The sequence below is a fragment of the Neopsephotus bourkii genome, unplaced genomic scaffold, assembly GCF_033783945.1.
Source record: "Neopsephotus bourkii isolate Nb327-2 ecotype Australia unplaced genomic scaffold, CSIRO-AGI_Nbou_v1 NB_991, whole genome shotgun sequence".
Lineage (NCBI taxonomy): Eukaryota > Metazoa > Chordata > Aves > Psittaciformes > Psittacidae > Neopsephotus > Neopsephotus bourkii.
In genome coordinates, this window is record NW_026901483.1 from 1,411,967 (window position 1) to 1,424,690 (window position 12,724).

At 39.3% G+C, this 12,724-nt stretch overlaps 1 long non-coding RNA gene across 2 annotated transcripts in view; it reads right to left on the bottom strand.

The window, feature by feature from the left end:
* Nucleotides 1–1,419: 1,419 nt before the first annotated feature.
* The window catches only part of LOC133215625 (uncharacterized), a 40,187-nt gene continuing 28,882 nt past the window's right edge, over nucleotides 1,420–12,724 (bottom strand). The window contains exon 3 of one of the 2 annotated variants that reach the window (XR_009726438.1): nucleotides 1,420–1,536. This is a non-coding gene — a long non-coding RNA (uncharacterized LOC133215625). Of the gene's footprint in view, nucleotides 1,537–11,003; nucleotides 11,270–12,724 lie in introns of those variants that run through there. The other variant, XR_009726437.1, reaches the window with a different exon arrangement.

The following is a 12,724-nucleotide window of genomic DNA, read 5'->3' on the forward strand; positions in this document are numbered from 1 at the left end:
CCCTTCCCCACTTTTTGTCCTCTTGTAACATAAACAGCATAATAGTTTCATCCCAAAAGCTTTGTACCTGGCAACACTGACACCTTGCTGAGAGCAGGCAGCACGTAACGTTAGCTAGTGATCTCCCAAATTGCCATTTTTCTTTTTCAACTACCTCTACTATATATCTTCTTGATAGAAAACTATCAGATGAAGTGCTTCTGAAGTAAAGAAATTCACTTCAGAGGTTCTGCAGATTTTTTTCCCCTAGTTTTTTCTTGAAGTCATGGCTTTAAAAAACACTGACAGTTTTGATGGAAGAGGTTGCTGCCAGCAAGAAAACAGATGCAAAACTGAGGAAAATGTGTGAAATGTTGAGAAGAGTAAATCAGCGCTTCAGTGTCAGAGTCACTATTTCATTATTCAGATGCAAGAGGCTGAGCAAAAAAGATGAAACATGTCAAAAGTAAGAGCGAGGTTAGTATTGAAGTTCACTGAGAAGCTTCAGCATCCAAGGCTTCTGTTTTGGAATATTTATAATTACTTTCCAAAATCCTTGTGCTTCTCTGACTTTCATCCTTTTTGATCAATATACCTAAGCATATTTGCAGCATTTGTTTCACTTCACTGTACACCCAACACAACTGAATTTTACCACTGTAAAGCTACACTGTAATGAATCAAGCCAAACACACCTCTTTCCTTAAATATACAGGAAAGTTAATACTGAGAGAATGTAACGTGTTTGGCAAGGTTGGAGGAAATTAAACTCCTTTTAGAAAAACATCCAAAATATCTTATCCACAGCAGGACTGGATTTATTGCCTGTATATTAGACTGAATAGGGCTGAGTAAGCATACAGATGTATGGTTGCCAGTTCTGGAGAAGGCCACATGGATTCCTACATTTATTCCTGTGTTTCTTTTTAAATTAACAGCATTATCATTAGTTTTGCTTCTTGACAGAAATAACCTGCAGAAGACCTAATATTGGCTAAACTATGGGCCTAGCCACTACCAGCCACACCGCAAATTGGAATCAAAACCTTATTCTGGGATACATCATTTACATCAAACAATCTAAGTGTTCACACTGGAATGCTAATGCAATCTCTCTTCCAAAAATGACAAAACATTTCATTTTAATCTTTTCAAATTATGTTCTTACTACATCTTATCCAAATCATCCTTTTCTGTCCAACTCCACCACTGTTTTTAATAAGCCCTAATAATAAATGCATTTTAAAAGCAAAATCAGTTTGGTAACAACCTTCCAAGATTTTTTTTTTCTTTTTAACTTGCCAGGGAACAAAAAAGGTAATTCGTTATTTACCTGTTCAACAGCCTCAACTTTTCCGAGACATTGCAGACAACCTGCAGAAACACTTCCATCAGCTGAGTCTGTCCCACATTTTCAAGAAAAGCCCCGGATTCAGCAATCTGTTTGGGATTCTCTGATATATTTGCCAGTAGACACTGAACAAAGCAATGTTCTCTGTGCTGCAGTTTCGTGTGCTCCAGAAGAACACAAGATTTTGGAGCCTGGAGATGATCTTGCTATCTGTTAAACATAACAGCCATTAATGACTGATTTCTACCCACTTTTTTTTCCTGAATAAGGCTTCTCATTAGTGTCGAGTACCATTATCTGGAATTTTTCTAACAGTTTTTGCTTGTTATCCAACCAACACATTGAAGGAGAAAGCCTGTAGCAACATTTTTGAATGATGTGTTCTCCAGGCCTTAGTGGCAACTCTTCACTAATCAATAAACTTCATCCATAAAACTAAATGCATTTCCAAGTATCCACCATATGAAGAGTTGAGACAGCAAATAGAATGTGCCTTCTGAAAGTACTTTTCCTTCCCAAATAAGCCTTGGTTATCCTGCAAGATTTTCAGCCCAATGGTAATCTCTCAATCTCACAGGGGAACACACTGCTTGTTTCTTGTGAATTAATATTTTATAGCTTATATTGTGCATTACAATTTTCCAGTCCTCACTCGAGATGAAAGAGGTATATTTATCATTTCCAAGAACAATAGTTTTGTTTCAGATTGCGCAGGGAAGGCCCAGAGCCGTCCTAAAATGAGCACAGAGGAGGGGAAGATGAAGGCAGGCTTCCCAGAAATATAAAAAAGACCTTTTTTCACTTTTTCTCTTTGCCCTTGATCAATTTCTTTTCTCAAGGTGCTTTTGAACAATGAGGCAGGGCCATGTACTTGGCACTGTCAGACCCAACATTCCCTCAATGTCATTTGAAGAAATAATGATTTTCTACAGGAGAAAATACTGTAGAAAGGATTCGACAGATAGCGCAGCAGACACATTTTTCAAATGGGACAGACAGTCCTGCAGTTTTATACCAAGTTTTGGAAAGCAGCAATATACCATGGAAACCGGAGATGCTGCAGCTCAGCTTCAAATCTGACCTGGGCAGGTGAAAGTGGCAAGGTTTTGGAAAGAGAAACAAAAAAGCAAAGAAAAAAAAACCCCTAGTAATGAGCAAAATCCAGGCTGAAGGGCTTGAACAGAAACTATACCAACCAACAAGATGTTAGAAAACCTTCATACGCAGAATATATCCTTTTCTGCTGCCCTGGAGTCCCAGATGATGCCCCTTATTTCACCTGAAGCCCTTGCTAGCACAGTGAAAGGAGGCAAGTGCTTTAACAGCAGTACCTGCCTTCCCAGAGAAGCTCCCTGCCAGGGAAGAAAACCTCCCTTCCTTCTAACACACTGTGCATCTCTCCTCCCAGCATCTTTTTGCCAAGGCATTATCACAGGAGAAGACAGACTGCCTTCCTGCACTCCCTCCTTGCCGGCTCCTTGGGGGAGAGCATGGGTGAATCTACTCAGGATGGCCTTCAGAAGCAGGCAGTGTACCCTGTTAATGCTACTAACAAGTGAAGTGGATCAACACCTTTAAACAACAATATTCCCTCCCTCTGAAATCAAACATATAAATGAACTAAACAATTTCTCACTCAGGCAAAGCAGATTGTCAAAGCTGTATTTCATATATCCCTTTTAAACACAGTGAAGGTTTTCCACATTCTTGTATCACCTCTGTCAATGGGCACAGCAGGGTGTAAAACACAGCTTGTCCCCAAAGGTGAGGAGAAGGCACATTGCTGTGCAGCAGGGAAGGCCGGGCAAAGTTTTTACACTATCCACAAAGTGAGACCATACCCTGCCTGCAGGCAGCGTTCAGCCCATCTCTCAGGCCAAGGTAGATGGAAGGAACTGAGGGCAAATAACAAGCATAGCTTTGCACAAATAGAGAGCAACTGCTCTTTTCTCTGTGGTTGTCCTCTTTGTCTGAACACATGACACTGTATTTCCCATCAAGCAGAGCAGGCTTCCACAAAGTCAAACTGTATGCGTACATTGACAAACATAAGGACTTGCTTTGAGGCCAATTCTGTGTACGATGTGCGTACAAAATACTTGTAGCAGATTTCTTTACAGCAGGTAGCAAACAACATCATCTCAAAGTATATCTCTTAATATATCTCAAATAAGATATATTAAAATATACAGTTCTTCAGGGGTTAGTAGTGCCGGATAAACCAATACGAGCACACACACCTGCAGAAAACAGAAAAGGGTTAAGGAACACTTTTTCCCTTGACCAAGCACTTCTGAAAGCTGTTTTAGAGGTGGTGTATCCCTGCATTTGCATAAAGATGTTGACAAATCTGTCCTATATTTTAGCTTATTCTTGGAGTGATTTTTCTTTAATATATGACCAGAATAAAACTGTGTGGAAAGCTGTAGTGTATTTTGATTGTTTATAGATGCTGCAAATAGTTTAACAAGCACCCTCATGACGTTTTTTGCTGTAGGCAAAACATTTGTTTTCTTCTGCTTGAAAGTAATGGGGTTTTTTACTGTTTCCTTTTTACAACAATTCGGAAAAATACTAAAAAGAATGCTTCTAGTATAATCTTTTATGAAACAGACAATGGCATGAAATTCAATCCAGATCTCATTCTATTAAAATCAAGCTATCCCAGATATTGGCCACCATGGATTGCAAGTTCTAATAAACGTTAAAAAAATCTATTGAGATTTTGACTATTACAAAGTCTTCAATGCACAAAATTCCCTACACAGAAATATGTAAAAGATTCTAATTTACACTATGCTGTCTTAATACTTAATTAATATTTTTGCTCTAATTAACAGTTACTGAGTAGCCTATTTACAATTCTTTCATCTGCTCTCCCCTTTCCCTGCCCGTGTTTGCACTTTTGCAATATTAGCTGTCTGAATACTTTCATAAAAAAATATTAAATTACATTTTGCCCACCTATATTTTCAATGTAATAAAGAGCTTCTGGGCTCTGGAGCTCTGAAGGACTGGCAACCCAAGGACAGCTACAAGAGAGGCTTAGCAATGCAAGCTGGAATATACTGAACCTTGTTAAGGGACACTCCCAGTATCCCAAGAGTTGTTTGTCTTCTTGGACACAACAAATAAAGATGGTTTAGAGAGCACTGCTTTACACACACCCGTGTCCTTACTGAAACAAACACATATTCACAGTATTGGGAAAGCTGTAATCAAAAGTCTGTTCCAGAGGTGTAAATCAGTAAACCCATTGATCTGAGAGAAAATAGACAGTATTCAGTAAAATCCTGATAGTAAAAGTATCAAGGTAAATCTGTGATAGTAACAGTGATATATGTGGCTTGTATTTGTTCTCATTTTTTTCACTTTAAAAATGCTTTGTTTTCACTGACATCTGTTTAAACATGTTTACAGTCTTTCATTGACAACTGATATCTAAAATTCTGGAATCATCTGTAAGGCAGGGGGAAGGTTGGTTATACAAAGGAATGGAATCACAGTTTGGACTTTAAGATCTGCTCCAGAGCCAGCATTTCTCCCTTGCATGTGCCCTGGTGTCAATGCACACTTTGAGGTCACATTCCTTCAATAGAGCCAGACTGGGTTTTTAGAGCAAGGGAAAGTAGCTTGGTTCAAGACAAGTAGCTCCCAGTGACCCGCACCAGTACAGAATCTGGAGCACTTTTTAGGAAAGACAGTTCCAGCAAATGAGTTCAGCTGGACCACTGCCATCTTTGTGGAAGGACAGCAAGACAGCAAGAACATTGCAGTCCAAGTAAATGGCCAATATTTTAGTTGTTAGTGGCAGAGTAAACCATAAACAAGGAGTTCTACTGTAGTTCCCAAGTTATTTATGGCTGAGATGCACCTGAAAAGTTAACAGTTAGTAGGCAAATGCGCTCTTTACAAGGCTCTTGAAAGTCCCATGAAGTCTGTATTTACTTAGCATTTTCTCTAACTCCCTCATTGGAAACCAAGCAGCAGCAGTTTCAGAAAAAGCAGTAAGAGAATAAATGCTTATTTTCCATTCTAGTGCAACAAGACGTGGCTGAACTCCAGAGTGCTCCAATTAAAACTGGACAAGCCCCATGACATGCCTTCCAGGTTCAACCACAGAATACATCTCCAGAAGAAATTCATGACCACATTCATCCCAAATGGAGATGTTGCCTGCAGACAGTATAATCCAGGAACACTTGAACTGCTTTAAAATTTTGAGACTATGAAAAAACCAACAGATCTCAATGCCCTGCTCTGCATGGTTCACTACAGTGAGGCAGAAGCAATAGGTTGAAGCCTGCACCATTTCAAAACAAGCATGCACAGATTCAGTCATACAGCTCTTATTGATCTAAAACCATAAAGTCACCTAGAAGTGTTCAAAAATGCAGGACTATAACTTCAGACCAAAGCAGAGTAATCCTGTTTTCAAAGTTCCCTGATAAGAGCTGCAGTCTTTTGAATTTGCCTTGAGTTTCAGTTTGAAGATCTACAAAAAGATATCTATCTCTAAAGGACTCTGCTCAAGAAATGTCAAATGTAAACAGACTTTGAAGGAGTTAAACAACTGTTTCCAGAGCAGCAATGATCAATTTTAAGCCTATTTGTTGTTTTAGCTTGAATTAACAACACAGAAAGAAGACCTCAACACAAAGCAATAACATGCAGTGAAGTGGTAGGGTGCAGTGTGATTAGGCAGATATTGCTGGGTACCAATATTAATTCTGGGGTAATGCATGTACATACAGCACTTTGCAGCTGACTTCATTTTAATATGTATAGAGCGTATGTTCTGACAGCTGTGTGTCATAACAGGATCCCATCTCTGTCTCACATGATTGATGTGCATCCCCTGAGACTGCTATCTTTCACCACAAACAGGTATTATACAGGTAGTTAGTGTGAAGGGGGTATCATCTGTTACAGGAAACCAAGGGGAAAAAAGCCAATAAACTGAAAAGAGTTGCTTTTATTTAAAAGCAGCAGGACAGGGAAAATAGTTCTTTAAAGGAGAACCTTTCATCTCACAGTGCAGGCTTAGAAGATATAAATGCTTCCCAATTTTCATATATGAATATCTAAATTCAATCTACAGACAGAAATTGAAACAAGAGTGGCCTGGTTTCCAAATACACCAAACACTTTCAATTCTTCTGGTCTCTCTTCTTTTTATATCACGCTGGCTTTTCAGGTATCTCTGTATTGCATATTGCAAGCTCATGCAAGCTTCTTTTATGCAATGTCCACACCGGCTGAACATGAGCCAGCTGCAGGCAGGATGCTGCCTCAATGATGGATCCTACACTGAAACATGGAACAGCACTTGGTATTCTAGTAAGTGCATGGAGAATGGAATCGTTTCTTGCAGATCAGCTAAGTCAAAGTTCAGAATAGTACCCTCTGTAGTCCTGTATGTTGCTCATGTGCCTCCCTGATTAAAGATGAGATTGTAGCATTTTATTTAAATACTGGATTTAGATTAAAAAAAACACCAAACCAGGAAGACTGTTGTCCTTGAATGCAACCTTACGTGAATTGGTGGCTATTGAACAACTAAGTGAATACTGTATATTGCCTTTTTTTTTTAACAAGACAAAACACATGCTACCGCCCCACACATGTGTGTGCACATGCAAACACACACACACATCCTCACATTCAGGTGTCTGAAGTATACACTGATGGAAATCATGACCTCTTAACCCAAACACTGTGGAAAGCACAAACCTCTGAACACAGCCAAGCCATCTGGGAATTTTCTGAAATGGCTCATGTTCTTCTGATCACACTCACATCCGACATGTTGGAAACAGGACTATACATACACTGCAGGGAAAAAAAAGAACACCACAAAAAAGGTTCTACCATTTCAATGGGAGGGACAGAGACAGAAAACTAGTTGGTTGGTTGGTTTTACTGAAGGAAGGAGAGGGAGAAGGAGGGAGACCAGACAGAGGGTGATTATCCAGCTATTCATGTAGGGAGAGAGTTACAGGTCTGTGTATTTAGCACAGTAAGACCTGGATAAAAAGAACTCACCAAAGAGGGATCCAGTACTACAGACTAGGCTGACCCTGACCAAGCAAGTGCTGTAATCAAAAAGCTATGAAAATACATCTGCTGTACCTGGTAATCCCTTAGGCACATGACTATCGGAGAGCCAAAATCCCTTGCTACTGTGAGATGACCCAACTCTGGTTTTGTTGGCCAAAAAGGATGTCTGGGAAAATGAGGAGATTCTGTAGCCAAAGTGGCATCACTGTTCTTCCCACTTCCCTTGGGTCCAGTGACCAACCCTATACAAGAGGAAGGCATCAGGGTAAAAACCCCTTCCTGGCGGGTAGCAGGTACCCCATAAGGCACATAAATTTGTAACACCTTCATCTTTTGCCTATCAGGATTCACATCCTGGTGAAACTTCTGAATTACTAAGGTGTTGCACCTGAAGTGCAAGGGTAACAGTAAACACCAAGGGACACATTTAACGTATTCTAGCTCAGCTGAAATAATGAACATTTACTTCATGAATCCCATTAAAACTAAGTGTGAGATATGCTAAGCAACTTAGCACTGTCAGAGTAGAGATACCATTGAGACTGTCCTGAAGCCAAGCTTTTAACACTAGGATACATTAATTTAGGAAAATGATTTATTAACACACAGATTCTAGCCATCCAGTGGGTAAGACTGAATGCAAACTGACTCAGAATGAGCGACTGCTAGGAAGTACAGACTTTTTTCTGCATTTCCCATTTGAAGCAGCCGTATGGCAGCCTGAATGTTTCCCAAGTGTCCTGAAACTATTATATTCTGCTAACAGGTTGACACCCATAAGCACTGCCAGAATTGCTCTCGTCTATCCCTCATTATTCCCACTTATAACCTACCAACTATAAGTACTTATTCTCTAGGTAATTGCTTCACCGTAATTCACTATTAACTCTGGCCACACTAGAATGAATGGATCTAATAGTAACAGAAATTAGAAAATAAAACCCCAGAGTAGGTACAGAGGATCACTTGGAAATCTCTTAACTTCAAACTCCAGCTAAGAAATCACTATTGAACTACTATCACTCACATCACTGCAGAAAAAAAAGTTTAAAAGCCCTCTGAACATGCTTGCCAACCTGCTTGGCACTGGCATCGCTAGTGACCTAAGAAATGGAAATACCCATCTTCAACTGTTAGCAACTTTTTTGTCCTCTCAAAATATACTGTCTGTCCTGAAGCTGAGCATCAGATAATCAAGACTATTAGACAATCGAGTTTGGTATTGACTGACAAGGCAACAATATTTCTATATTGTTAAGATATCTCAAAATCAAGGATTAAGAAAACCCACAGTATGTGCTGCTTAAAAAAGACTTAAGACATTCCACATGATGACTGCCATAAAAAGAAAATCACTCTGTAGTAAATCAGAAATACTGCTACAGAATGTTCATCTCCAATAAGAAGTAAAAGCTTCCTCTCTAAAAAAATAAATCTCATTTCCAAACTCAGATTCTTTGTGCTTATATTATCTCAAGCAGGACAGCAATTCTCAATTCCCTGTCTTAAATTAAAGTATGTCACAGGGCTCTTCCTCTGGACTAACCCAATTCCTCCTTGCAAACACATCTTCAAGAAGATAAAGAAAAAAAAAATTGACCTTTTTTTGTTGTTATTTTTGTCTTAAAAACCCAGAAGTACTGATTCAATACTGAACTAAGGGTGAAGGTCAATACTAAGCTGGGCATTTTGCAAGAAGCCCAGTGTGCAGATGAAACCCTCCTGCTCCATTGCCTGAACTTGCTGTCTCTGAGCCTCAGAGTAGCCCCAGCAACACCCATCTCCATCTCCTCTTCCCAATTCAGAACAGAACACTGCCTGCAGCAAGGCACTACATGCTGCTCACACCTATGTTTTCTGAATGCTTTATCAGCTCCTCTGTTATCATCCTTCCCTTCCACCCCAACACACAATTGACAATTGCTCCGTATTATTCCCCTTCTCAATTAAACTGTACTTATGGGTCATATTAACACTAAAATCATTATTCAGCAGAGAGGGCTCAACTGGCCACCAACAGAATTCTAGTCGAGATCCAATGTCAGTAAAATCTACTAATACCCATCTCATCAAAAGGCTGACCAACACTCTTCCCAAGCATGAAAAACACAACGTCAGAAAAACTAGCAAGCCCCCTATATACTAACAGAACCAGCCATGGTTTTTACAGCATTGAAGTATTCTATACACTGATCAAACAACACCAAGTACAATTGTTTCAAATTAAATCTTCCAAGCTTATAGAAAAGACTGTGATACTGCCAAGGCAAAAAGCACATTTGGTTTTTAGCTGATGACTGATTATTATTAGACATTCTGTACTAGATCTACGACATCAAACCTACATTTAAGAATTTTTAAAGATCTTTCCCAATGTTTCTGAGACACATTTATGGATAGTTTATGACTTTCCAGAGAAACTGCACCTCAGAATTTTGTTTCACTGACAAGAAATAAGATGTCAACTCTGTTTAGTTTTAATAGACATACTGAAGGTCAATATAGTCTGCATATTTAAACCTCTAGAATAGGCAAAAAGTGAAAAGGCAAGTAAATAATCTTAAAAATACCAGAACCCAACCATAAAAATCTATTGGTCATGTTCAGTGATGATAGCTTACTTTCCAAATAAAAATCACAATTCACCAGTGAGCAGAATTATTGAAGTAATGCTGTACTACACTGTTTTAATTTCAGGTATTTGAAAAAACAATGATACCATAAAATGACCTGGAGTGGTGGTGTCGCATAAATCTCCAAGCACTTTCCATGTCCTTGGATGCTCAAGCCTAAAATTGTTTCATCCTTTAGCTGACAGTGCACACTGTAAAAGTTGCAGTTTATCACTCTTCTTTCATTCTTCTCCAACAGTTACATTACCACATCCCTTTTTATTACTATCACAGGGTGTCACTATATAAGTGACATCATAAGGGGAGAACAAGGATTTGCCAGGAATAGTCGGAATTGCTCTGCAGTGCCACAGAGCTCTACATTTCAGAGAAAAAGGGACAGCCTTGCATTTTAGCATGCTGAACATGCGCTAGCAAATCTATTGCCTGTCACCACAGTCCCTTGGACTGGATAAATTATATCCCGCAGTTGGGTAGTACAAACGTAATTCTGTTGCCATATGTTGTGCCAAAGAGCTCATGCCGTGACAGGCTGCATTACAGATTATGCTTTCCCATGCGATGCTGATTTTGTTCTTCATCTGTGAGAGATAAACCTTGTCTCCTTTAAGATTTTGAACTATCCAAAATAAAACTACCTCCAACAAGATGGAGATGCAAATTTTGCTAAAATTAAAAAAAAAATACAAAAAAAGGAAATAAAATAATCATCAAAAAGGAATGAAAAAGACAGAAAGAAGAATAGCAGAAAAAGTACAACAATTTTTCAGATTTTGGAAATTACTTATCTTGCCCCAGTATACAGCCAGAATTCACTATGCATCAATCCCGCAGGAATTCCAGTTCCACCTCCAAGTTAATAAGTCAGAAAAAATAGAGTCAAGAACACTGTGATCAGCTTCACACATTTTCTTTATCAGACACACTGCAGTATTTCTGAGTTTCTTTGGTTGGCTGATTTCAAATGCTGGTGTTGGCAGCAGCTCACACATAGAGAAAAGGAATATCATGAGAGAAGAAATAAAATAGGTAGAGCCCCCCAGAGCATGTTTAAGAGATTTTGCTTGTGTGTTCAATTTATTACTGGATTTCATTATTTAGCAGAAGTGAACTGAAGTAGTTGATAACATGCCACAAATGATTTCACCCGTCAGCATCCAGCTTGGCTCAGGAATAATCAAAAGCCATTGTTGCATGACTAGAGTTGGACATCAGAGAGAAAGAAGGTCTGTTTGAAGTCTTGTTCCTGGGAAGGAAATGACCACATCATGGAAGTCAACTCAGTCAACACATGGGTTTCATCTCTGCTTGGCCAAGAAAGGTTGGACCAGATGATCCTGGAGGTCCCTTCCAACCTGGTATTCTGTCATTCTATGTTTCATAGGGCACAAATGAAAATAACTGCATTTTAGGCATACCTACAAAATATAATACGTGAGGGGAAAGAATGGACAGTAGGTACCTAAGATCTCACATGAGAAAAGCTACTCCTTAAGGCAAAAGTCTGAGGCAACGAATGCAGAGAAAATCAAACACTTGTACACTTTTTAAAGAATTAAATAACATACATTCCCTAATACAGTCAGTCTTATGCTGCTCAGAGCTGATTTGCTTCAGTAATTTAAAAAAAACCCAAACCCTCCTGGAAGAGAAAGAGACACTCGGAATGGGTTTTGCATAGCAACAGCCTTTCAAATGCAAAGGCTTGCTACACAAGAACATTCAGAGTCAAAGGGTAGGAAAAATCTTTACTGGAAATTCATTCAGAGTCACAGTCACATCAGTTCCTCATCCACCCATACATCAAGAAAGAGACTGAGATATTATTTCAAGGAATCATGCAGGAGAATGAACCCCAGCCCACACTGCAATCATCAAAAATGCTGCTGGCAGAAGTGGAAGTCAAGGAATAGCAAGCACATCTTGCCCACCAAAAGCAAGCCTAGGCCTGGTAGAACACTGACCCCCATGGTGATTTTCGTCTCTTACTTTTTTAAACAATGAGTTTAGATATTTGTTATGCCAGTAGGCAGTCTATAATCCTCACCCCAATTTCAAGGTTACTAGAACATACTCCTTCGGATTTAAGGCCTTTTGCCTTCAGCTAAAATAGAGCTTATTCTAATTATCTTCATTATAACTCCATAATTCAGGGCTCCCATGGGCACTAAGGGTGTAACGAGGACAGCATCAATTTTTATGTCCACTCACCTCTAAATTAGTATGAGCTTATTTCACTGGAAGACTGCGCTAAGTAAAATAAATTCTTTCCGCTCACTTTACAAATGTGTGGATGAAACTTTGTGCTCAAGTACATGAGTCTGTCATCTGCATTCCTGTTTCTCAGTGCTACATACAGCTTATGGTCCAGATGCTGTACATATTCAAGGCTGGTTTATGTGCTACTTTCATGGCCAAGTTGCCAGAATGGCTAGAAAGGTTTATGGCCACGTTAAAGAACATCCTTACGTAAAGTTATCCAACCTCTTACTCACTATCTAATAGCTCCTGGACACCACCTCCCTCTGTAAACTTTACAGGAGATACTCATATACAACCAGTAGGATCAAAAGCATCAAGTAGCCTTTTGCCACAAGAAAACACTGTGAAACCTTCCTCAGTTTTGCCCCAGGATTCCCAAGACAAAAGAGTAATGTGAGAATGGAAAAAGCCCTCAAGGTGAGGGGGAACAGAAAATTAT